We start from the raw sequence: 24,106 nt of genomic DNA, 5'->3' as shown, positions 1-24,106 counted from the left end.
CATACATGGGGAACACCTTGCTTTGGACTGCTTTGGACCTGGAAGGAATCACAGTGGGCCTTTTCTTTTTCTTTTTTGAACTGAAGAAGACGGAGGCTCGGATTGGGGAGGGACTTGCTCAAGGTCCCAAGCTGGCTAGGGGCGGAACCAGGAAGGAGGCTGCCACGACAGACTCTTCCCACCGCCCCGCTGCTGACTGTGGTCAAGGGCCTAAAGGGCCAGCAGAATGCATCAGATTCTCAAACGTGAGTGTTAGGCAGGGTTGCCCCCAGGAACATGGGAGTTCTCATCAAGAGTGGGTGTTCAGTCTTGCGGATTTCGCCTGACTGGAGTCAAGGGAGTCCCTAGGCTCCAGTAGCAGCTGACACCATGGCCTCCATTATTCTCTGTTGTCTTTTTTCTTGTTTTTCTGAGTGCTTCAGATGTTTTATTTCCTTTTTTTTTCCTCTGCATTTTCCTCTGTTCTGAGAGTTCTAAGAAGCTCCTAGCTAATGTGACAGTGAAGATTTACAATGCCAGTCACCATTGCTACCAGTTGGCACCTTTTAAAAATGAAAAGCAAGTTCTCTTTCTCTGTTTTACATGTGCTCAGTTTAAACCAAATCTGAACACAACAGGAAGATTGTGGGTGCCAGTCAGCCATGCTAACCACCCAGAGCATAGCTGCCGCATTGGGAGAGGTGTGCATCCCAATGCCAGGAGACACAGGTCTCGTCAAGCAGTTATCTCTTCCAGTCTCAGAAGACTGGGGTGTTGGGGTCCTCCTGCCCACAGACATGAAGCTCCCAGAACACCAGTCCCCATCTCCCTCTGGTAGCTCCTCAGCTTGGCGCCTGCCCAAGTGTCCATCCTACCTGCACGGCAACCTATAGCCCCTGTAGAGAGAGCAGGTGAATCCTCAAGGTCAGGTGTGGGCTTCTTCATGCTTGCCAATGCTGTGGGCAAGTTTGGGAGTGGACAGTGAAAAGAATATGGTTTTTGGAATCAGACAGACCAGTTGCTTAGATCCCAGCTCTGCCACCTAACAGCCCTGTGGCATCGTACAAGTCACTTAGCCTCTCTGAGCCTCAGCTTTCTCATCTGTAAAATGTATTGTGGTCACATGTAGAATTTTCATGAAAATCACTCAAGACAATACAAGTAAAAGCATCTGAAACATAGTAGGAGCTCAATTTTGTTAGCTCATCCCCTTCCCATCAGCAACTGTAACAAGAAGGAAAGCAGGCCTGAGACTGTGTGTGTGTGGGCCGGTTATGGGACCTTGGACTAGGCGCATGTCCAGGGGACTGGGGAGGGCGGGAGAGCAACTTTGAGGTCCGACGTGCTTCTCTGCTTACTCTGGTGGGGAACATACTTGTAACTGAAAACAGTATAGGAGGAAATCATTTGCACCCTTATCACTCTGGACCCCCATCTACACCGTCAAAGTGGCTAAATCAAACGACTTAAGAAATGTTGGAGAACAGCGAGTAGGTGGGAACGGCACTGAAAGGGGGTCTCTTGCTGACACTGGCTTATGCCAAATGTGTGTGAGGGAGAGGAGATCAGGAAGCGGGGGGCTCAGAGGCTCTGCAGGTCAGCTGGGTTTTCTGTCTGCCCTCAGGAGGACTGCACAACGTCGCCCCAAGGATGTGTGGGACAGAGTTTAGGGGACGAAGATTTCTTCCCGGCACAAAATGTTGGGATCCAGGGGGTTCGCACTATGCCTCTCTCTTCCCCCTCCCTCCTGCTTCAAAGCAATGTCTTTCCTATCTGGGTCATGTTCTGGATTATGTAGCACATAAGGCCAGGAAATGGGGAGAAAGAAAAACAAATAAAGTTCAACTTCTCTCTGCATTCAGTTTGCAGAAGATGTGCAGATGTGAGGGGCCTTGTCTGGCTGAGTCTCACACAGGAGAAGGCACAGACGGCGGAGTGTGAGTCCGCGCTCAAAACCAGAGACACGTTTATTCTGCCTAAAGGGCATTGAACGCGATGGGGGCAGGCGGCCTGCATGGGCCAAGGAGAAACGGCTCCTGTTCCGACACACATTCTCTCCCAGGGACTAACCGTCCCAGGGAAACATGCCTTCTTTTCCTCCATGTTCTTTCTTTAATGGACAAAACCTTTCCACTTTAATGGTGTGGCCCAGAGTTGCGGTGATTGCTTCCATAACATTTGACTCACGGCTGATAGGTCTCTGATGTTCAAACCCGCATATGTCTTCAGAGTCCAACAATTTCTCCTTTCTAGCATGTTGGTATCTACTGGGGAGAAAGCAGGCAGTGCCTCTACCCACACAGGGCTCATGGCTTTGAGGACCATCTGGGAGAGGGGATGTTAGTTCAGTTGCAAGGCTATCTTGTTCCAGGCCTCAGAGAAAGTGAAGCAATCTCAGGTTGCTGTCCAGGAACAACAGGGGCCATGGGACGTGCCTGCTGGCAGCCTCTGCCAACGCCTTGAAAGCAGGTGGCATGGAGTTCAAAGAACAGCCCTCCACACAGTCCCTGGGGCCACAGCTATAAACTCCCAATTGACCAGGTTTCATGGACTCAGAGGCTAACGGAGACATGGAGCCTGTTAAAGAAACACAAGGACACCCAGAATTAGGTCTTACTGTTACTGACATCAAGCAATTTTAGGTGAGCCTAGAGTCAGAGCCATGGGGCTGTGCTGAGGTCCCTGCTACAATGTCTGTGCCCAATGGGGCCCTGGGAAAGTGTGCTCCAGGACAGAAAAACAGATGAAGAGATGGGAGCACAAATCCACACCTCCTTCCTCTTTCTCCCTTCCACCTTTTCTGCCAGCAGTGGAGGACTGTGCCCCATCGCCTGACCTCAGAGCAGCTGAGGGACAGGGCCCAGGAGGCCGGTGGGGGTTTCTGGGAGCTGCCAGTTGCAGATGGGTCCAGTGGCGGTGCTGTCTCCCTGCCTTGCCCAGACCCGTGCTGGCTCAGCACTGACGAGGCAGCCAGGGTGGGAGGCCACAGGGCAGGGTGGCAGGAGGACCCCAGTGACCAGTGCTTCCCCTGCGGACCAGAGGGGCCTTAGGATCTCAGTCTGCAGGCAGATATGTCCCCCCACTGAGTCATGGACAGGCACCACAGAAGGTGGTCTGTTTCCTGAGTGCTGACTGTGAAGGCCTCTTTGCCAGAACACCACCGGGTGTTGAGTATTCTGGGACCCATGTAAGACTGAGCATCGCGCATGCGCACAGCCCCTGTGTGGCTTCCTGCCCTCCACCTGCCCTGAGCAGCTGAATTGAGGTGATACCCTGATTCCCCACCCTGTTCTTCCCTCTCCTCTCCCTGGGCTCAGGTGAAAACAACTCCCACAAGCCTCCTTCTTAGTTTTCCTCAAGGAGGTGGGGGCAGAAAGTGTGGGCTGCACAGTAGACAAGAGACAGTAGGAGGCCAGCATCCTGTGCTGCAGCCCAGGGTCACCAAGGTCAGACCCACAGCAAAGGCCCTGCAGAGGCGTCGGTACTCACCACACCCTGGGGCTGGGCTGCTGTGCCTCACACACAGGCAGGGGAATGGGGAGGTGGCTGTAGCCAAAACCACCCCAGCCTCAACCCTCTGTACCACCGGGATGCGAGGCTGGGACTGCTCCCTTCTGCATCCGTGAGCTTCTACGGCTGCTATCCTTGAATGTACTGAGCTCTTCCTGCCTGGCAGCCTCCATGCTGGGCCCAGAGATGCATGGGATCTGCCTGGAGCTTACTACCAGCTTGTCAGATCAGTGATTTCTAAGCACTTGAGACATTTCTAAGCACAAGAGCAATTCCAACAGACAACTGATAGATGATTAGTCATCTTTTAAAAAATCTAATCTCTAAAGGCTCCAAATGGAAATTGCCCCAGTCTTTAGCTAATGAAGTAAAAGAAATAGAGCCCAATGACCTGCAAGGCTGGAGAAAACTGTATCAAGAGTTTAGTGTGTGTTGCTAGAGCCCCATTGACCTCAGCTACTTGCCATGTATCAAACCAGAAGCATCACCTTTGACATATCTCAGGTGGGCATAATAACAGGGCCCATTCTCAGGGCTGGAGGGCAGCCTGTTCCAGATCATGTGTGTATAGTGTTTACTCCCAACCTAAGGAAACCCTTGGCAGATAAGAGTTTAAGAGGAAGAGCTGTTCCCTGCTTGACACTCAAGGGACTAGATTCTGTCAGTTCAGCCTGGTCCTCCGCCTCCCGCCAGGGGTGATGGCAGGGGAGGCAAGCAGTCTCCCCATAGCCTTTCCTGAGCAGCAGAAGCTGGCCATGAGCCTCTTCAGAGGAGGTTCCTGACAGCGTGCAGGTCCTGGTTCCTCAGCAAGGTGGAGAGCTCAGAGCACCAGCTGTTGCAGGGAGGGAGGGAGCCATGGGAGCAAGCCCTGCTCAGCCATTCAGCAGCTTCACCCCCTCTTCTCTCTGGGAGGAAGAGAGCTGCAAGGCTGGGACAGAACCCAAGGGGTCAGGAGCTGTGGGACAGGGCGAGGTGGGGGTGAGCGGACAGTGCAGGCTAGCGGGGTTCACCGGGAACACCCTGAGATGGCACAGTGCAGGTGGCCGCAGAAGGGGAAGGGGCCAGGGCAGCTCTCTCTCTCCGCTGCCCTCAGTCCCCACTCGCCTCTGGGAGCACCTATGCCCCTGCCAGGGAGGGGGACAAAGAGTATAGACTTAGCTCCTGGCCTTCTCTTTCTTACTGTGTGACTTAGTCAGCTTGGGCTGCTATAACAAACACCCTAGACTGGGGGCTTATACAGCAAGCATTCATATCTCACAGTCTGAGAGCAGGGTGCTGGCAGACCAGGGTGCTCTCACCTGTGTCTGGTGAGAGCCCGCTTTCTGGTTTGCAAATGGCCCTGCCTTCTTGATGTAGAGAAAGAGGGTTCTGGTCCCTTCCCCTTTTTAGGGCACTGGCAGGGGAGCCATCCTCATGACCTCATCTAATCCTATTACCTCCCAAATGCCCCACTTCTACCATCAAATTGGGGGCTGGCACTTCAACCTATGGATTCAGAGGGACACGCACCTCCATTCCATAGCGCTCAGCCCTGCTGGGAGACTGTGCAGCCCTGGGCCAGGAGCGTGCAGCCCCTGAGGCAGGCGCCCGGGTGAGGAGCTGAGCTGCCTGAGCGGGAGCAGGCAGCACTGGGCACGAAGTCAGGAGGCCGTGTCGAGGACGCTCACAGGTGGGTCTGGGTCCTGCTCTGCCTCAAATTCCCATGTGACGTCAGACCCATCCCTTGCTCCCTCCCAGCCTTGTTTTCTCAGTGGCAAATTGGGAGGAAAGAACCACCTTGTGGGATTATTGTGAAAGAAGTTTTCATGAGAATTTTATTGAAGTATAATGTACCAACAGAAATGTGCTCAAATCATGGATGAACAAAGAGCTAGATGGATTTTCAAAGTGTTCCTATAAATAAAATTCAAGGCAAAAGATAGAGCCTTTGAAGTACCCCCAGAAGCTCCTGTAGTCCCCTTACTAGTCACTTCCAGCCCTTACCCTGACACCATAATTTTTACCTTTTGATCGATCTTACTGATAGAACCATGCAGCTGCATGCCTTTATGAGAGACTGGTCCATGCTGTTGTAGGGGCCGTTGTGCCATCATTCTCATTGCTCCAGAACATTCTGTGTATGAATATACCAGGGCTCATTTATTCTACAATCCTAAATGAGAAGATTTAGATTTCTAGGCATTTCCAGTTGGGATGCTTATACCCAATGCTGCTAGGTCTTCTAGGGAGCACATGTGAGTGTTTGTACTGGGAGTGTGTCTGTGAGTGGAGTTGCTGGGTCATAAGGCGGGCATATGTCCAGCTTGAACAGATTCCACCAAACACTGCCCAGCGTGGTTGAACATGTTTGCATTCCCACCAGTGGTGCATGAGAGCTACACCTGCTTTACTTCCTCAACAGCACTTGATGTTGTCCAGCTTCTTTTTCCCATGATAGTTGTTTCGTGGTACTTAGTTATGGTTTTAATTGGTGTTTTCTTGACAAGTGATCATGATGAACGCCATATGCATTTTTGGCCATTTACATATCCTATTTATGAAGTTTCTAATTCAAGTCTTTTGTTCATTTGTCATTTGGTTTCTGCCTTCTTATTAGAGATTTGTCGAGAGTTGTTTTTTGTATTGTGATGGGAATCCTTTGACAAATATGTGTATTGTAAATAACTTCTTCCGCTCTCCGGCTTGTCTTTGAGACCTTTGATGACAAGAAAACTTATCAATATTTTCCCTTTATGCTTAGTGTTTTTTGTGTTGTGGTTAAGAAAGTTTTGCCTATCCAAAGGCCAAGAAGTTAACTGTTCTTGTTTTCTTCTAGAAGCTTTAGTGTTTTACCTTTTACATTCATACTGACAATTCACCTGGAATTGTTTGTGTGTGGTGAAGGAGCTGAGCTGCACTTTTTTATGAATGGGTACTTGTTGACCCAGCAACAACTAATAAAAAGAACTTTATTTTCCCACTGTTCTGCACTTTCCATTTTGTCATAAATCAAGTGACCCTGTATGTGCAGGACTGTTCCTGGATTCTATTCTATTCCATTGGTCAGTTTTTCTCCTGTTATGTCAGTGCCTCATTATCTTAATTACTGTTACTTTGTAAATCTTGAAATCTGGTAACATATACCCTCCAGCTTTTTTCTTTTTCAAGATGGCCTTGGTTATTGTTGCCCCTTTGCATTTTCATATATAAATTGCTGGAATTTTGATTGGGATTGTATTGACTCTATAGATACATTTGGAAAGAATTAAAGTCTTTGGAATATTGACTCTTCTAATCCATGAGCTTGATATACATCTGAATTTATTAGATTTTCTTTAATTTATCACAATATTCCCAGTTTTCAGTAGTGGTCATATATAACTTCAATTATTCCCAGACATATATGTTTTTTAAATTGTATGTTTAAAATTTTTCTTTTTCTATTAATTTGTTGGTAGTATTTAGACATGCAATTGGTTTTTTTATACTGACATTGTGTCAAGACTTTGCTAAATGCATTGTAAAGATTGGGCAAGGTCATGGTAAACCCCAAGCACGTTATGGGGGCTCACTAACATTTTATGCAGAAGAACTGAGGCAAGTCATGGACCTTCAGAGGTTCAAGAGACCTAAGCAGATTGCAATGCTTGTACTGCACTTCATAGTTGGTAAAGCTCTTCATATCCACCATCATTGATCTTCACCTATGATGTCACCACACGTGAGGTCCTTAGGCCATTTTTAGAGATAAGGAAAGAGGCTCAGAGAATTAAGAGGCTTAGCAAAATTCTCTGCGTGAGGAAGTCAGTGGTCAGATAGGTTTGATTTCACCACTTAATGGGGAGGTTTTCTACACTAGCAGATGCTAGTATTGGTCTCGATGTAGGACAGGCCATATGTTATCAGGAAGATAAGCCATGTAGTGTTGAAATCTGTGCTTAGAAGACCTTTGTGCAGCAGGTTAAGGACAAGAGCGGTGACAGGTCATCTGGAAGGTCACGGCCACATGCCAGGCATGAGATGATGCAGGCTCTGGAGAGAGAGGAGAGAGTGAATGCAAATGAAGGACTGTAGTGGCCAGGTGTCCACTGGGTTAGGCCCACAGTTCCCGACTCACAATAGTGCAGGCAAAAATACTCCTTTGTGGCTTTTGGATCTCAGCTCCCCATTTAAAAAAAGAATAAAACATGCATGTCTTTTACCCTTTCTCAGGTAATCTCATGATTGAAGCCAAAACTGAACCAAAGCAAACAATAAACCCTTCCCTATCCTCTGCTGCGCAGGAACCCCACTCCCAGCTCCCATCACACGCTGACCCCATCGGTCAGCTCTCCAGAGGGCAGCTCTGCTCCAGCCCCTGTCTCTTCCACCTCATCCTGCTCACTTGGTCCTTTCATCTGATGACTCCCTTTTCGATGGCTCTGGCCTGTGTTCCCTAGGCAGCAGGCTACACTTGGTGGTGGGCGTGCACCAACAATCCTTTCTCTCTTCTCAACGTACGTTTGGTCACCATCTCACCAGAGTCTCTCAAAGTGTCTGTATCAGAGCAAACAGTTACCCTGCTGCCCGAGAACAAGTGATGAAGGGGAGCCAGAGAGAGCTCACTCAGGACCACACAGCTGGTCAATGGCCAGACCAGCATGTTCAAACGCCTGTCCATTCTCATTTCTACTCTACTGTAAACAAACAAACAAACAAAAACAAGAGTCGGGGTGTCTGTAGCTCGGACAACCCTGACATTCCCCGTAATGACTCAGCTTTGCCTCTCACAGAAGCCTGCTGCAGACTTGGAAGATTTCCATGGACCCTAGGCCTGAAGGACATACACCGTAGAAGCCTCTCCCCTTCCCCTGGCTTCCTGCCCGAGAGGAGAGGCCTGACACTGGCAGGCAGAATGCAGGGTAGGCAGGCAGTCTGTCGTCTGGGACCTGCATACTCTGCGGCCCTCCCTCATGTGCCCAGATAAGCCAGCATCTCGGCAGCGGAGCATCTTCCACACACTCTTCTTGCTGCTACAAGCTGCTTCTCTCCCTAAGTGGTGGTCCCTTATCAGGAATGGGCCATATGTCTCCCCAGAACAGCCAGGTGGGGAGGAATTGATTCAGAAATGTAAATGCGCTGCCTGCTTTGAAAAGGTTCTTCAAGGAAACGCTGACCCCTCATCCCTCTCTGGGCCTCCAGCTACACCATCCCTTTCCCATCAGACACTTTTGAGATAACACCTGACCATCCATGAATGTCTCCCTGAGACCAGCAGAGCCACTGGTGAGCTCACTGAGCTCAGACACCTCTACAGTCTCTTCTCTGGAGTCATCCCCACCCCAGCCCCCTGCTGAGGCCCCAGGGACACTCCATGGGGAGCAAGCATGGAATGGATCCTGCCAAATTCTACTTAGAATATCCAATGGGGACTAACATTTACTGAGCATATATATATATATGCTGGTTTGTGTCACCTACTTTACATATGCTACCACATCATCTAATCTTTAGGACAACCCCGGGGTGCATATATCAGTGGTTTTCAGCTGGGAATAATTTTGCCCCCCATTCAGCAAAATCTAAAACATTTTTAATCATCATATTCAGCAAAGTTCTAAAATATTTTTAATCATCACAACTGGGCGGGTAGAAGAGGTGGACAGTGGCTGCACTTGGCATCTAGTATATAGAGGCCAGTGGTGCTGCTAAACTTCCTACAGTAAAGGATGGCCTCTTACCATAAACAGTTATCTAGCCCCATTTATCAATAATGCCCAGGCTGAGAAGCCCAACTGCAATTTACAAAAGCAAACAGAAAACTGGGGTTCAAAGCAGGGAAGTAGCTTCCCCAAAGCCTTACAGCTGGCTAGTCAGTGGCTGAGCAACGTGGCAGTCCACGTCTGTCTGACATGAAAGCTTGTGCCCTTTTGGTTACAAAATGCCACCATACAAGAGCAACTGCCCACCTGGTCCTACCAGTCCTGGGAGAGAACAAATGTCATTGTTTCCCACTCGGCAACCAAACGCCAATCTGCACTGGCCACCAGAAGCCCCGTGGGCTCCGGGAGCAGCTGTCGAAGTGCAGACTTTTCCCTTGGGTGCTCTGAATGAGCGGCTGCCTCTTCCGTCCAGGTCTTGGATCTCAGCTGAGGAGTCATGATCTGTGCACATGCAGGGGCCTCCGAGTGCTTGGTGAGGGCATCAGGAAGGCTGAAGGTGCTGCCAAAGTAGAGCAGGAGAGGCAGGTCCAAAGAAGGTCCTAGAAGGCCTGGTGGTAGGATTTCAGCCCTCAGAGGAGACCCGGGGTCCTAATGTCAGGAAGAAATGGCCTGATTCTGGGGAGGAGGACCGAGGTGGCGCTGGGCTGGTGGGCGGTGGCAGAATAGACTGAATGAAAGCCCCGCCATGCCCCTGACTCTTCTCTCTTGGGCCTCCTTTTTCACGTTCTTTCACTCTGCTTCCTCCAGTGAAACTTCACAGTCCTAACAGTCTTGTTAACCATTACCTTAAAAATGTTGAAGACACTGTTTTTGCTGAGTCACGGAGGGAGGATGGCTGAGGCTGTTCTTACTGCCATTGTCACTGCCTGGCCTCTGAGCAAAGCCTCGAGACAATAGGGCAGCAAAGCATCAGCAAAGGTTCACGGGAGCAGGTGGAGTGCGGTCCAGGGAGCAAGGAGGGAGCAGGTAAGCCTGGGGAAGGAACTGAGAGTGGCATCCTGGAGAGCCGCGAGCATCGGGCCAAGGGCAGCCGAGAGGAAGGCAGAGATTGGATCTCCAGATCTAGTGGGTCAGTTTCTTCGGTTCCGGTTCCGGAGTGATGACAGGGAGGAAGCAGTATCTGTCTGGAGTGATGTAGCTGACATGTTTCAGAAGAGGGCGCTGCCAGGAACGCCCCACCCCTACATCACTGCCCACCCTGCAGAGGCCGCCAGTTCTGCTTCAGCAGACTCGCCAGCTCTGGGGTGTTGGGGGGCAGCGCTGCTCTTTATTTCAAGTGTCCTCACTGCTAATGGGACGTGGGAACTGAACACATGTGCACGTGCCTCCGTGCATGTGGCACTGGGAGGAATTATCCCAATGAATGTCAGTGAATAGGTGGGGACAATGGAGTACAGTGAATGGGTGAGCTGTAAGGGGCCTTTCATGATGTCTGAATGACAGCTGAACTCCCGAGGAAGGGTGCCCACTGGAACAGTACCCACATAGGGAAAATGAGACAGGGCTTTATGCAGACAGCAGGCTGCAGAAGGAGCCCACCTCCCTGCAATTAGGGCTATTACTGCACAGATTAGGCAGGAGGGAGGGCAGGCCCTTCTGGGGTGTGCTCTCAGATCAGGGCCAGTGCTTCCAAAGAACTGAGAAAAGGAGGGAAAGCCAACCTCACCTTCTCCAGAGATGCGGGGCTGTGGCGTGCCTCAGGGGATGAGGGTGGGGTCGCTTCCGCCCTTGGTCAGGCCATGAAGGGCAGGTCCCCAGTACTCTTGCAGCCCACTGGCAATTCTGCTTCTTGGGAAGGCAGCTGAATGGCAGAAGGAAATTCAGTGCTGATTACAGCAATTTCTGAGGCAAATAGGTAGATGTCGGCCATTGTTTATTTTCCCAACACCATCCCACTAGCATTTCTTCCTCCAACCTCTTTGAGCCACTCTGGCCTCCCTCTCTTCCTCCCTCCCTCCTTCCTGAACAGTCGGTTAACTGAGTATGTGGAGAAGAATAAGAGTGAGTCTTCAGGAGGCCCAGAGACCAGTGCAGGGTGATGGGCAGGTAAAGAGCAAGCAACCGGACACAGGAAGAATCAGTGCTAGAGTAGCGTCCTGCCTGGTTGGGAAGCAACAGAGAGGCATGCAAGGCAGTGTGGGAAGGCTTGCTGGAGGAACTGGACCTTGGAGAGTGGTTATCACAGGCTGAAGGCTGTGACCAGGGGCAAGTTGTGCAAGAGATTCTAGGTTAGACCAACAGCCTGAGCAAGGCTATGGGGCTGCTGCGTACTGAGTGGCATTTGAAGGAAATGGGGAGGAGCTAGTGGGGGCTGAGTGGAGACAGACTGGGAAGGGGCTGGGTTGCAGGTCTTGTAGAAGAGTTGCGAATGCCCTGGGAGTGTGGGTCTCTGAGAAGGAAATCAAGAGAGTATTCCTAAGGGGTGAAGCTGTAAAGGGCCTCCACAGGAACTACCAGGCCTGGTTTAGAAAGGTTCCTTCCAGCTACTGTGCTGTGGAGGATCTATTTAATCCAGGAGCAACCCAAGGAGGGAAATTTTCTCTCTCTCTTTTATGTCATTCACTCAGTGAACATTCACTGAGCTCCAACTGTACGCCAGACACTGTGTTAAATGATACGGAGGTGAGACACTCCAAGCAATAGCCAGTTGGTGGGGCTTCTTCTCCACTGCTTTCCCAAGGCCCAGAAGGCACCCCTGGTGGCAGGGAGGGGCTCTCACACACAGTCCCCTCCTTTCAGCTTCCCCCAGACACAATTCCTCAACTCTGCACCAAGCCAGAATTGGCAATAGACAGATAGATAGTCCCTCTGGGAAATTTCCAAGATGCCGACAAATCCTGTTGTTTCAAGTCTTGCACTGAGATGTTTGGCTCTGCAGTGGATAGAAACAGAGGAAAGGGTGCTTGTCAGGTTGCCCACACGGGGCTACTGGGCTCTTCTAGCCCTCTCCCCTTACCTCTCCAACCCAGAAAGTAACTTCCAGGTTGAAAATCCCCAGGGAAAAGCCCAGTTCTTAAACTACTTTATCTTAATTTTTTCCTGTTAAAATTAATACCAGCTTTATATACTTCCCTTCAATCCTGATATCCAATATTAGGAATAGCTTTAATAGCTGTTCACCCTTTAAGTCATTGTATGTTAACATGAAACAGAGCAAATCAACCCCAGGATTATACCATTTCTTGATAACCTACAGGCCTCTTACCCTTTTTTTTTTTGATGGTAATGGTGGTAAGGAACGAGGGGTAGGTGGCTACCAGCTTGACAATCTTCTCTTTCTATTAAAACATACTCTGCTCCCTGAAAGCTGCCTTCATTTCTGCAGGCTACATGACTTCTTCCATTCCAGGATGCATGGACCATACACCTCCTTACTAATAAGCCCTGACTTCTTTTAGTGAATAACAGCTCACCGGGCATGCGACATCCACACAAAAGAGATCAGACCTCCAAAACCAGCAGCTAAGATACAGTGTCTGCATGCACTTCCACTGCGGCTTTGCAGAGAACCCCCTTCCCTCCTCAGCCCCTCAGTCTCTGCATTCACATCACATGAAGGCCCCTCTTGCCCTGTCCCAGTCTGCTCCTCCCTCTGCTGTCAGACTGGACCAATGCACATGTCCCAACTGCCCCTGGACTCTCCTCCCGGACCCCCAGTTGCCCCTCCCCAATCCTCTTAGATCTCCTCAGGCCCTTCCCTGCTCCCTGCTCACCCCTCTCTTGGCCCTGCAGGAATGCTTGGGTTGGGGCGGGGGTTGAGGTTGGCCATACACTCAATCCTTCCTTTTCTCCCCCTCCGTCATGATTCCACACTGTAACTCCAGGAAATGGGGAGATGGGGGGAATATTTTCCCAACCCAGAGCAAATTACCTTTGAAACTGAAATCAGTCAAAGGGAGAAATAAAGTGGGAGAAACCCATTTATTGCTAACAAGAAGTCGTCCACTTCTGCTGACCCGTGTGTCTCACAACCGGCTGCAAAAAAGAGGGACTCCACCCAGCCTCTCAGGTCCAGTCATGCCCTGGCTCCCCCTTGTAATCACCTACTGAGATGGGGATGGACTACTTCTCTCCACCCCCTTGGAAACACCTAATGATATGGAGATGCACTAAGGCCAGGAGAGAGATTCTGGAAATATTGCGATTTCACCCACACCCACCATCTCCACACATACTCTGCCTCCTCCCCTACCCCATGGCCCTGCAGACACTGCCCTCCAGGAGCCAAGCTCCCCCCTCTGAGACACACACAGAGCCAATCTGTCTTTGTTTTCTATCACATCCCCCCAGGGACCCACCCATTGAGGGGCCAAGGGTCAGGTCAGGTGTCACTGAGGACTAATTCAATTTTCTTCTGTACTAAGCAAACTTCCTGACTAGATAAGGCCAGTAACTCACTCAGGTTTTACTGGGACTTTCTCTATTTTAGCACTAAAGCCTTGTATCCCAGGGATCTCCACAGTCCCAGGCAAATTAGGACAGTCGGTCACTCATAAGCCCCAATTTTCTACACAGAATGGAGCTCAGAGTGCAGATGCCATAGAAAAACATGTGCCAGTACAGGTGCTGCACCCCCAGCCAGTTAGGCACTGTGCTCTTCTCACAGAAGGAAGGCTTAATGTGCAGGCCTACGTGCTCTAGCACACCCACAGCCCTGGGCCAGACCCTCAGACTGGGGGCCACCAGGGCACAAGTGCCATGGACAAGCTTCCTCTGGAGCATGGCAGGTACAGAAAGCCACGGCTGTGCTCCATGGTACCATATGCCTTCTAAAGAGCCCCTGGCCTGGGCTTAGGGATAAAAATGTTTATAAACATCCACTGTGTAGTGTTTATAGTGTTATGGCTAGGAAAGGGCAGCTTATGGAACCACAGAATAGAATACGAATCTGATTTTTAAACATGACTATCCATTCATTCAGCAAACATGTATTGAGCTCTGGGCCAGGTACTAGACTAGAAGGCAGGTGTGTAGTGTTGAATAAAGCATGGTCTTATAATCTGCTGAGAAAGAGCTGTGAACAAAGACAGCCTGCATTATGGGGTGATAAGTGCCATTATAAGAACAAGCAGAGGCCACACTGAAGACATGCAGGCGTCCCAGTGGAAGCCCTGTCTCAGCAAATTCCCAGGGACTTAGGCATGGGGGGCAGCATGGGAAAGCCTGTGAGCGGGTCAGCAAAAGGGTACTACAGTTTGCAGAACTGAAGTCTGGAGAAGCTGGGGAGTGGGTGAGGGGAGGGGCGGGGGGGTCATGTGAGATAAAGATAGAAATATGCGTAGTCCTAATCACGAAGGCCTTCCCTGCCTTGTCAGGAATTTGGACTTTATTTAACATTCCAAGGGAAATATCACAGAGACTTAAACTAAGACGTTAGAGTGGAGGGAAATGCTGGTTTTGAGGAAAATCACTAACGAGACAGGACTTAGTGGTTGATCGGATAGAGAGTCGAGGACAAAGAAGGAATCAAGGGTTCCTGGCTTGGTCAGGGGTCTTCGAATCAGATTCTGGCTTGATCACAGTGGTGCTATTCTCCAAGGGTAGGAACTCAGAAAGGTCATGTTGGAGGAAATGGGTACTGGCAGGGAAGAGAGAAAGGCGAATTCCATTTGGGCATGTTGAGTTTGGAATGTGGTAGCCCATCCCAGGGAAGAGGGCCAGCAGACGGCTGAACGTTCAGGGCAGGAGCTCAGGAAAGAGGTCTGGGCTACAGACATGGATCCAAAAATCATCAGCATGTGGATGTAGCCAAAGTCGTGGGAAAGGATGGGCCAAGCAGGAGCAGGTGACCTGGTCCAAGATGGGGCCCTGAGGAGTACCAGCAATTCAGGGTAAAAGGAAAAGGTAGTAGCAGGAGGGGCCTTGGGGGTAGGAGGAAAGCCATGAGATCATAGTATCGTGTAAGCCAAGGAAAGAATGTTTCAAAAAGGATGGACTGGAAAAAGAATATGGAATGGCTGGGAGGTCAAGTTAGACGGCTATTGAAAAGTATTGGCTGGATGTAGGAATATCCCTGGAGAGCGTTTCTAGTGGCCTGGCAGGGCCAGAAGCCAGCCTGCTGTGGACTGAGCACATGCGGGAGATGAGCAAGTGCAGTAGTGAGCGTGGCCATGTCTCTGTCGGAAGCCTGGCAGTGGACAGGAGGGAAGATGCTGGGTCCTGGAGGGGAACATGGAGGGCAGGAGCTAGGATGCTGCTTGTCAGTTGCATGTGCTTAAATGCTCATTGGAAAGAATAATAGAAAGCAATAAATTGAAGGTATAGAAGAAAGAGAACATAATTCTTAGAGCCGGACACCTCAGAATCCTGGAGCTGATGGAATCATAGCACAGCGGGAAGGACTGGCCTGATGTGACGACCGTCCACTGTGACAAGCACCAAGGAGGCAGGAATCACTTCAACTGCAGGAAGTTTATGCACTCAGGGACCTGAGGGGGTTTCCTCCCAGTGCTCCTGGCTATCTCTGCATTGTAGAGATGAAGGTGCCTGCGGGAGTAGGGTGCAGAGCTTACAGAATGGAGGTTTACCAGATATGACCTGAGAAATAAAATGGCAGAAGTAAAAACCCAGGCTCACTAGGACATCTGGATTCTTTGGTGTGCCCATCAAATCGGCTCCAAAGGAGTTTACTACCTAGTTAACAAAAGCACTAGTCAGCAGTACAAAGTCTACTGAGCTGAGCAGGAGAGGGGCTGAGCCTCAGATGGGGGAGAAACGGCGTGAACAAAGGCATGGAGGATGGGAAGGGCTGGAAGGGCCCTTGGGGGCGGTCAAGGGCACTGGCAAGGAGGTCACTCCATCAGGGAGATGTCAGGTGCACCCACGAGTGTCCAGAACTTTGTGTCCTGGGGCAAGGTGGGAAGCGCTCTGAATTGGTGTAGCTTATGGTTAATGGGAGGTGAAGAGGGAAAGCAGGTTGGGGTTAGACTGTGCAGGGCCATGAGCTCAAGCTGGATTTGTCATTTTCTGGCATGACTTACAGGCCTATCAGGGCAGAGTGTGTTGTGGTCAGCGCTATATCCGTAGATCCCTGCAGTGACAGCACAGAGTTGGTGTTGTCCAAGTACCTGTGAAGGACCCACAAGGGCAGATGCTTCCAGCAGCTCACCCTACAGTGACAGCCTCTCTGCCTGCCAAAGTGACTGCTGGCCCTTGTCCTCGTAGGCGACATGCAGCTAGACACCCAACCAGGCATTTCAGTCCTGCTTCCACCCTGCTGGCCCACGACCAGGCTGTGTGAGGTGATGAACATGCTCTGACCTATGAACCAGAAGTCCTGGGTTCTAGAATCAGCCCTTCCGGCTGTGACTGCAGGGCCTCTGCTTATACCTGCCCAGGGTTGTTGGCAGGACCGGTGAGATAAGGATCCAATGCAAAGCTGCTTGAAGGTATGCGGCACCCAACATCCCTGTAGGCAAAGCATCTGGTACGTGGTCGATTTGGCTGGACTCAGTGCTTTCCACCTCTATCCCTGTGGTCAACAGACACTAAGTAGCTAAGGGGAAGGAATGGGGGCCAGGAGATGCCAAACATCCCTTCCCAGCATCCTCACCCTGGCCCTCATGGGAACAAAGATGGCTGGTACCAGGGGTGACTACTCCCCGTGTGTGTCTGCTGTCCTGGTGTAGTTAATACTGGTGTCCCCTTCACTCTTGAAAGTGTCGGGTTTATATGGTCACCCTGCTGATAGCCTATGCTGAGTCACAGCTTCTGGGTTCCTGGGAAAGTTTCTTTGCAAACCAGTGGCTGTAGTTGGATGCAGAGAGAACCAAGTCTGGCTGGCAAGTTGGTTCAATAACATGGTTAGCCACAATCACCTGTGTCTTCCAGTTATGCTGCCCACAGGGCTGGGGGACCCCACAGCCAGGGCAGTGGGGATGGGATGGGAGGTATTAGAGGCAGCGACCACCCTCTTCTCTCCCCCACCTGGCTATATTGCAGCAAATACAGTAAACGGACTGCTCAGGGTGTCCTTGAAGAAATCTGTGTGCAGGGGGATTCAGGCCAGTCTCCCTTGCCCTGTTATTGCATTTTAAGAGGACAGCTTAGCCCAAGAAGCACCTAGAAGGTTTCTGAAGTCTGTGCAACATTACTGGGCAGGGATAATATCTTATACCCCGATCCTTATTTACTCTCTATCTGGAACTTCCTGGCACTCTAGAAGTGTCCTCTACCCTTCCTGGACACCCACTGTCAATTTCATGAGTCCTGAGTGGCTCCCTGGGAAGATGGGAGGGAGGGAGAGGAGTTTTGCTCTCTTACTTACTGAGAGCAGGTAAAAATTTTCCCCAGGGCCTTGGGTGGATGAGGAAGTTGAGGGGATGGGGGCATGGGAGAGAAATGGGAGGTTAGGAATCATTCAGATGAAATCTAATTAAAATGCTCGTTCAACTCAAATTTACAAGCACTTACCCAGCATTTGCTCAGACTAGGTCCCTACCCTCTAGGAGCTTATAATGATAATTCGGGCCGGTCTATGATCAGTACAATAACAGAACACAAAAATTATTCCAAAACAGTAGCTCTCAAACATTAGCTTCCTCTGAGGGGCCCTGAATACACAGATTGTTGAGCCCTAGCAATCTGGGGTGGGGGGTCTGAGAATGTGCAGATGCATTCCAGTCAGAGATCCTGAAGGAATTTGAGACATCTCCTATCCAATTCAAGATGCTGGGTTGTCTGATTGGCTGAAGGCTAACCAGGTACCAATTGGTACCTGGACCAGGTTGCAAGAGCATGTCACTGCTCCCCTTTCCCAAGACTGCATTGCTAATTTATCACACTTTTTTACATACCGAACCCAAGCTTGACCTCACCTTAGAATACATTAGGCAGAGCCTGTTTCAGTTCCGGTCCAGGACCCTGCTGGTTGTGACAACCAGTCACTGGCCCTGCAGACTATTATCTTCAGTTCCCCCTTCCAGAATGCACTCAGCACAGTCTGCACTCTGGGGAGTCAGGGTTTGGCAGACAGGGAGCCATCTGCCCTCTGCATTGTGACCTCCAAAGTCCCGACTAGACCTAGGTTCCCACTGTCTGACCAGTAACACGGGAAGGAGTCTAGTGAGATGCCCAGCCCTCATCCGGGTGTCTCACCGTCTCACCCACTCCCCAGTTTAAGTCTGAGTTCTCAGATGGTTCTTTAGACAATGGCCCCTTTGTGGGGGGTGAAGCGGCTCCCTTCCCTGGGTGCTGCCCCGCTCCTGTGGGCCCTGGCGCCCAAAGGCACCTGAGTCACAGATGCAGGTGAGGTGCACCTTCTGCTCTCTCACATGGCCCCAGTGCTAACAGCAGGGGCTGAAATCTGCATGAGCTTTGCATGTAACTGTGGCTGTATTTTTGGAAAGGGGAAGGGCAAGCTGGGATTGGCAGCTAAGCGTGTTCCTCAGGAGAAGCGTCCATCAGCTGAGACACAAGCTGCCCACCAGGAAGGAGGGAGGCTCTGCCAACAGCTGAACGCCGCAAACCTGCACACAAAAGGCTGCCGGGTGGAATGGCTTGTGATTCCTCCCAAGCAGTGGGAAGCAGAATTGCTTCCGATTGTTCACCTGATAGAATGACTCAGCCCGCCTGCCAGCGAATTCCCTTCCACTTTCTGCCTTTCCAGGAGCCCAAGTGCACTTAATTAAGAGTGCGTGGGCCCCTGCTTCCAGCCCACTGAGAGCCTGCTCCCCCTCAGCACCCCAGCTCCTCTTCATGCTGCCCACGCTCCCTCACCCCCTTCCTCCTGCTTCTTGCCTTTTTTCCATTCATCCATTCACTCGGAAAATATGTACTGATCTTTGCACATGGAGCCCCGGGGTGTTGAGATGCTCTCACAAATGGAGCACTGGGAGGCTTGCAGACTGGGCTGAGATTAACAGGCTCACAGGCTCATCGCTGCCCCAGCCCTGGCCCCGGCCCTGGCCTGACCCTCCATCTCAGACCTGCAAGTGGGAGGAGAGGTCAAGGACAGAAACACAAAACACTGGAATTCCAGATAAGAAAAGCTGCGTCAGGAAGGGTACTGGGGGTGGGACCCAAGATCAGGGAGAGTCATCTCGAAGGGGGAGTCGATTAACCGGGGGCACGTGCCCCATTCAGCCCCAGAGAGGCCTCTGCAGGGAGCTGGCTGGGGACCCGCCCACCAGCCTGGTGCAGCCACGGCCCCCCCAGGCCCCAGCTGGCAGACGCTGCGGACTGCTCTCACATCTCTGCCAGCCCCAGCTGCCTTCCTGGAGGCAGAGAGGCTGGCCGGCTGCTGCAAGTCACAGTGAACTGGCCTAGGCTGCGCAGGTGGGGACAGGGGGTGGAATCCTTCCCTAAAGACCAGCTCTTTTAACTTCTAAATATGAGGATCTAGTCCTTGCATCTTTCCAATTTCACAATCACTTTGGTTTAAATTCAGGCAGTGTGTACCATTCCTCTTATCGTGGTTAGGCATTTTCATATACATGATTTTGTTTAATCCTGTGTGTACCTGCTCTGTGGGTGTCAGCTGTGCTCATGAAGACATAAGAAAACAGAGATGCTAGAGGTTAAGTCTTATGCCAGATGACAGAACAGATCCATCCATCTGTGATCCTTTGCTGAGGACCAAATGGGGAGGACAAGCCCCAGGGTGATGGCTGGAGCCTGGTGCTTCTCTCCAGGGGAACCACAACCATGCAGGCACAGGCCCTGCCCTCAGGGAGTTTGCCTGAAGGGGCAAAGATGTCACAGCTGGCGGGGCCAGAAAGTGAGTGGCTTGTTACTTTCCAGGCTGGGGCGACACAGACCCAAAGGAGGAGCAGGGGGTCCCATGCAGATGGCCTAACTAGTGGTCAGGAAATTCCACACTGATTGCCTTAAAATTCCACCCCTGGGAGAGGCTAGCACTGCACTTCAGCTGGGCATTCAGCCCCAGTTTGGTGACGTGGCCTAGGAGAAGTGACCCCATGTTGGGCCTGTGTTTTCCTTTTTAACAAAAGCCAGTGTGAGAAGCAGGGTGACTCAGCCCAGCCACGGTGTGTGGCGTGAGGGAAGGGGCAGTGTCCCTGTCGCCTGGGGCAGCCAGAACAAAGGACCACAGACGGGGGGGCTTCAAATGCAGACGTTTATTTCTTACAGTGCAGGATCAAGGCACCAGCAGATTCGGATGCTGGTGAGACCTGGCTTCCTGGCTGCAGACAGCTCCCCTCCTGCTTTGTCCCCACACGGCAGGGACAGAGACACAGGGAGAGACAGGGTGAGAGGGAGAGATGGGGAGACTGGGAGCAAGCACTCTCCGGCGTCTTCTAAGGACTCTTATCCCGTCATGAGGGCCTTGCCCCCATGCCCGCATCTAAACCTAATTACCTCCTAGCACCACCATACTGGGGGTTAGGGCTTTAACATATGGATTCAGGGAGGCACAAACCTTAGTCCATAACAGGCAGACAAGAGAATGAGAACTCTTACCTCACTGGTACAGGCAAGAACATGAGACAAACCTCCATGCTAGGGGCAGAGAGAGCAGAGCTGCCCTCACCCGCCACCACTGCTGGCCTGCCCTGCTTCTGCTGCGGCTTTTTAAGTGCTTCTTATTTAGCACCTGTCTCATATCAACCAGGTCCTACAAAGCAGAGACTCTGCCTTTTATTTCTGTCTTGGCCAAAGTCTTTGAATAGGCCCGGGACGTGAAGGAGGGAGTAAATTTACTTCACCCCCAGGTGATCAGTTAACTCAAATGAAGTCTAAGTAAGAGACAGAGGTTTAGGCTGAACCAGATTTGGATTCTGGTGTTGTAGACGCTAGTTTTGAGTCCAGAACTGGGCAAGTCCCTTCCTGTGTGGGCCTCCACGAGCCTCTGCCCAGCTCAGCATTTGCAGAAAGCTGACCATGGAAGGGGCTGCCCTCCATATCCAGCTGCCTTGGAGCCGGGAGGCCCTCCATCACCTGCACCAGGAGGCCCTTTCTGGGTGGCCCAAGCCCCTGGACCCCGACCCACCTCAGGACCCTCCCTCCCACCTCCACTCTGCCAAGGGCACCCTCTTAATAACAGCAGCTCTCCCAGCCCAGGCAGGATGGGGGAGTATGAACTGGGGTCTCTGTCCTGCTCTTGCTGCCCTCCTTTGATGTACTGACCAAAAGGGTCCCTCCCACAGGCCAGCCCTCCTCAGGGGTATTGATTTAAGGGAAAGGGCTTTAAAAACTAGACCTCCTCCAAGACTCTAAGAAAATCAATCTTGGAAAAGTGTCCACACATGAGGAGGAGAGATCATAACAAGAGGGCTTTAGGAACACACCGGAAGCAACTCAGCAGGGAATGGTCTGGGAAACACATCACCACATCATGGCAGGTGAAAGAAGGGACAGGCGTGGTTCCCAAATATAAACTGTTGAGTCAAACAATCAAGGTTGCCAAGTGACACATTCCACATGCTACTCAGAGCAATACATATAGTATTCTTAGGTGTTAAAGATGATAAAGATTTAAAAAAACGCACCTGCAGAGTTCATGGCGGGACTCCCCCTGGGGATAGGAGGAAGGCATAGGGAATGGGGATTTCAACTGAGATGTTTCATTTCTTCAACAAATATGACAACTCTGTAACAATTGAATCGGCAATTACTTGTTATTTTTACAGTATTTCTGTATTTTAAAAATTGATTAAGGTTAAAGTTAAACAGAAGCAGGAAGCTCTAATAGTGGCATGTCAGGGACTGGGGAGCACTGGAGAGGTGCCTTGCCCCAGGCAGCCATGCTCATCATGATCTGGGGAGTCCCCTGACGACCCTGAGCTTTCCCTCATGACCCCTTTGAACCAGATCCCAAATCTATGCACATCTTGGGACCTAGAGCTGCGGGGTCCTGAAGTCTGAGAATGGGTGGTGCTGCACTGGGGTCATACAGCACCCCAAGTTTCACTTCCTCTTCTTGCTCCCACCCCCAGTCCCTGAGGAGAAGCAGGAGCCATTATTAAGTCAGTGATCTAAGACCAGCTTATACATTTCTCCTGGAGCCCCAAAGCTCATGTTTCATTCCCAGCATAGGATATGTTGATCTTTGTAATCTGGGCTAGTCAAGGGGCATTCAGGGTCAAGGAACCCTAAGAAGTCATAGTTGAAATGTTGGAGGGGAGGTGTATTTGTGAGGAGGGGTTTGATAGCTCTCATGAAATCTTCAAGAGGTCTCAGAGGAGCACTGGAAAACAATCCAGCCACTCATGTCGTGGCTGGTCACTGAGCCCACAGTGGGCTCCAGGCTCCGAACCAAGGAGAGGGAAGTCACATTGTGCACTCCGGTCCCTGCTGCTCTCAAGGTCAGGGTTGTCCTGGGGGCATGCGGCAATGCTGAGATCTCTGAGGTCAGGCCAGTTTCTGTTCTGGGAGTGCAGCCCAGGGGTGCTTCTCAAATAAACTACCTAGCCTGTAACTGAGTATCTTGGGGAACTCCCCTGGAGAGTAATGAGAGATCATACAGCACCCAGCACTGGTGATGTTTCCCAGTACTTCCTAAGCTCTCACTCCCATGTTCATAACAAAATCCTTGGCAAGGCAGACATGGTTACCCCCATTGTAGCAGTTGGGAAACAGAGGCACAGAGAACTTAAGTCACCTACTCAAGGTCACAATGAGTCAATGGAAGAACTGAGGTCCTAAATTCATAGTTTCTTCTGTTTCTTAAAAACTGGTTTCTCACCCTAGGTACTTGACAGCTTGGGTCAGATAATTCTTCATGGTGGGAGCTGTCCTGTGCTCCATCCCCTGGATGGTAGTAGCTCCTCCAGATGATGGTCAAAAATGTCTTGTCTTCAGATGTTGCCAAGTCACCCCCACTTGAGACCCACTGATTTAAAACAGAGCCTTTGCCTGTGCTACCAAAAAAACTTCATTGGCTGCCTCTGAATGCTGCCTTCTCAGGCTTCCAGGCCACTACAACTGAAGTAGTAGATGCATGCATGCATGAGCACAGAGATGCACACACACACACACACACACAGACACACACACACACACACACACACACACACACACACACCCGTGCCCCCCACCCCCATCTCTGGCTTTTCTTTTTTCCCTCCTATGCACTAACTACTCAGATGCTGAATAAATATTTGTCGAATAAATGACCAGGTGAGCCCCCCCCCCACTGCAGTCCTGTAGCCAGGCTCAGCCTACCAGCTGCCTTGAGGCAGTTAGGACACACCTGCTGGGTGCTGGGGGAGCCGGCGGGCAGTGGTCTCTGTGGGTACATGCTGCATGGGGTGCCTCAGAAAGAGGGTGCCAGGCGGAGCAGAGATGCTGGGGATGCCTGGCCTGCCCTCCCACCAGGATGCCAAGAGATGGGGAGGGATCAGAGGAGGGAGAGAAGGCCGGAAGCAGAGGGTAATGACCCAGGCTGAGGAGGAAGGTTTGAGAAGGAGTGGGTGGCTGGAGGCTGCATTCTAATCTTGTGGGTGACCTCTCCAGACTGGGTGTGGGGAGAGGCAGGGGGCTGTATGGAACCTCACTCTCCCCAGGCCAGAAGTCTGGACTGGTGTGTGCAAGGCCGGAGCTGCTTCTCCCCAGGGTTCAGGACGGTAGGGAGAGTAGTGTTACTTCTTCCTGAGCCCAGACAGACCCCCTTTCAACTCCCCCATCTCTGTATTCTAGAAAGGGACCCTCAGGGGAGGGCATCCCTCTGGCCTGGGCCCTGGTTTCCTTTGGGAAGGACAGGGCAGGTGGTGTGGGGGAGGGGCGGCTGTGGTGGGGCTAGAAGCGGCTCAGAGCTGAGGGCTTCCCAGGTCCCAGTTACTGCCTGTCCTGGTGCAGCGGCCACACCTGGCTGAGGGGTCTCATAGGACAGAGGAAGGGTTGGTGCAGTCCTGGGGGCAAAGCCTCCTGAATCCCCTGGGGCCAGAGGCTGAGAAGTCTAGGCAGGCCCCCGGGGGCCCTCTTCCCAGCTGTTTCTGGCTCTTCTCTTTAGACCCAAAGCCTAATTCCTGCTGATTCTT

The 24,106-nt window shown here is 51.3% G+C and overlaps 1 protein-coding gene across 4 annotated transcripts in view; it reads left to right on the top strand.

Annotated features, from left to right (window-relative positions):
• Window positions 1-24,106, top strand: part of LZTS1 (leucine zipper tumor suppressor 1) — a 45,672-nt gene that overhangs the window by 8,746 nt on the left and 12,820 nt on the right. The gene's annotated exons all lie outside the window — the stretch shown is intronic.

The sequence above is a fragment of the Manis javanica genome, chromosome 3 (genome assembly GCF_040802235.1).
Source record: "Manis javanica isolate MJ-LG chromosome 3, MJ_LKY, whole genome shotgun sequence".
Classification (NCBI taxonomy): Eukaryota; Metazoa; Chordata; class Mammalia; order Pholidota; family Manidae; genus Manis; species Manis javanica.
This window is presented reverse-complemented; position numbering and strand designations above follow the sequence as displayed.